Below are 2,606 nucleotides of genomic sequence, written 5' to 3' on the forward strand. Positions count from 1 at the left end.
ACCTGTCGATGATATCCATCATCGGGAAAAATCAAAAACTTTAAAAGAAAAATTAAAAAATTTATGTTTTGTTTTCAATATTTTTCTATCTCTAACTACTAAAACAACAAAAACTAAAACTAATATACATACATACATATATACAACATATCCCCCACCCCACACTTTAAGTTGTGGCATGTCCCCATGACACAAAATTAAAAAGCATAAGGTAAAGGAAACTTCCTTGAACATCTAGTCAGGGTCTGAATCGAAGTCGGGATCCATTCCTAGCCTTCGAACTAATCCACACATCCATGCAGACAGCTTCTTCTCTGCCTTTTTGGGGTACACCCCACACTTATATTTCTCGCTCACTGCAGCCTTCTCCTTCGAGCCCTTTACTTTCCATTCAACACTTGCAACTTGTTTTTTCTTTTGTGCCACTTTTGCTACATTCATATCAAAAGTCACTGTCTCTTCACCCACTCTAAGTATGAGTTTCCTCTCGTGTATATCTAATATAGCTCTACCCGTCGCTAAGAATGGTCTTCCTAGGATAAGAGGGACCTCCTTTTTCTCTTCCATATTCACCACTATAAAGTCTACAGGAAATACAAACGTATCTACCTGAACTAACACATCTTCCACTATCCCCTCGAGTATTAAGGTCGTTTGGTCCGCCAGCTACAAAGATAATGGCACCGACCTTATCTATCCAATCTCCTTCTCCTGTTTCCTGTATATAGATAGAGGCTATAAATTAATTGAGGCGGCAGAGTCCCATAAAGATTTATCAAAATTGATAGTTCCTAATGATCAAGGTATAGTAAAAATCCCTGGATCTCCACACTTTTGTGGGAGTTTATTTTGCAATATCACGTTGCAATGCTCTGTGAGCTTGACCACTGAGGTCTCCTCCATCTTCCCCTTCTTTGTAAGGATCTCCTTCATAAATTTGGCATAAGCAGGCATTTGTAAGAGCACTTCTGTAAATAGTAAGTTTACATGGACTTGTTTCAACACATCCAAAAATCTCCCAAACTACTTGTCCAACTTTTCTCTATATAGCTTTTTAGGGAAAGGTAAAGCAGGCATATGCTCGCTCTTCTCAGGTTCCTCCCTTCTCTATTTTTCTTCCATCTTCTTCTTCTCAGTTTTCATTGGGCCTTTCTTCTTCTTGTCATCATCACTTTTCAGTTGCTCCCCACTTTCTTTTGCAATTATCATATCTTTTTCGATTGGGGTGGGATACTTCAACACTTGCCCACTTCTCAAGTTCACAGCATTCACTATTTCTTTGGGATTTCTCTTAGTATAAGCAGGGAGAGTTCCTAGAATCCTTTCAGACAATAGAGTGGCTAGCTGCCCAACCTGTCTTTCCAAGTTTTAAAACCAGTGCCTATTTCTTTGATAGCTGCTCCATGTTCCCGTATAGCTGCACTATGAGTTTCAAGCCTCTCATCAGTTTTTAGAATGAAGGCATTCATGAGATCTTCTATGCCAGACTGAATGGGTTGTTGAGGTTGATATTGTTGCCTCTGCTGATTCATAAAGCCAGGAGCTCCTTGTCCCTAGGTTCTAGAGTTATTTTGTTGCCAAGCATTCACAGTACCCCAGGTTAATTACAAGAAAAACCGGGGTGCTTCTAACCCATTGCATTAAAATTGTAGTTTCCCACAACATTCACTTGCTCAGTTGAGGCTTGACACTCATCAGTAGGGTGTCCTCGTCCACATATATCACAAGCTGTATGAGGCTCCTTTTGTATCGAGGCTAAAGTCAGCTTTCGTATTTCCTTAGCCATAGCATCAAGCTGTACCTGCACAGATGTATTAGGACTTGGTGAACACCAATTGATCTTCTTCTTTTAGCACTCTCAGAGGGACACTAATTTGAATCTTCAGATAACTCATTAAGAATTGTAACTATCTCCTCTGGAGTCTTCTTCATAAAAGGGCCTCCAACTGCATTGCTCAATGTTCTACGTGAGGCGGTGTCAATCCTTCCCAAAAATCCTGGAGTTGCATCTAGAGTTAAAAATCCGCTATGTTGACACTTTCTAACTATCTCCTTAAACCTCTCTCATGCTTCAAAAATAGTTTCAGACTCTTTCAGGGAGAAGTTATGGATTTCTCTTCTAATCTTTCCCGTCTTAGCCGAGGAGAAATATTTATCAAGGAATTTTCTGATCATCTCCTCCCAAGTTCTGATCGATCCACTGGGCAAACTCCAAAGCCACTCCTTAGCATCATCTTTAAGTGAAAGGGTAATGCCCTTAAGTACACTGCATCTTGTGATACCCCATTGTATTGAAAGGTGTTCATAATCTCCCCGAAGTCTATTAGATGAGTGTTTGGATTTTCGTTTGGCTTCCCTCTGAAGATACAACAATTCTGAAGGGTTTGAAGAAATCCTTGCTTCAACTCAAAATTGTTTGCTGCAATTGGAGGTGGTCTAACACTGGATAATCCTTGATTATAGACCGATCTAGCATAATCGCCATGTGGTATCCCAGGCAAGGGTTGATGTTGATTAAGTCTGAGACCCCTCTCTTTTTCATAGATGTTCTACGCATCTCTAATAGCTGCCTCCTCAGCATCTCGTGCAGTTTGTTCTCTTTGTTG

At 40.3% G+C, this 2,606-nt stretch overlaps 1 non-coding gene across 1 annotated transcript; it reads left to right on the plus strand.

The window, feature by feature from the left end:
- The first annotated feature begins 2,020 nt into the window (after nt 1-2,020).
- On the plus strand, nt 2,021-2,127 carry LOC117277331 (small nucleolar RNA R71). The gene has a single exon (XR_004507599.1). It is a non-coding gene; the product is annotated as a small nucleolar RNA R71 (small nucleolar RNA).
- The last annotated feature ends 479 nt before the right edge of the window (nt 2,128-2,606 follow it).

Source organism: Nicotiana tomentosiformis, chromosome 5, assembly GCF_000390325.3.
Source record: "Nicotiana tomentosiformis chromosome 5, ASM39032v3, whole genome shotgun sequence".
NCBI lineage: Eukaryota > Viridiplantae > Streptophyta > Magnoliopsida > Solanales > Solanaceae > Nicotiana > Nicotiana tomentosiformis.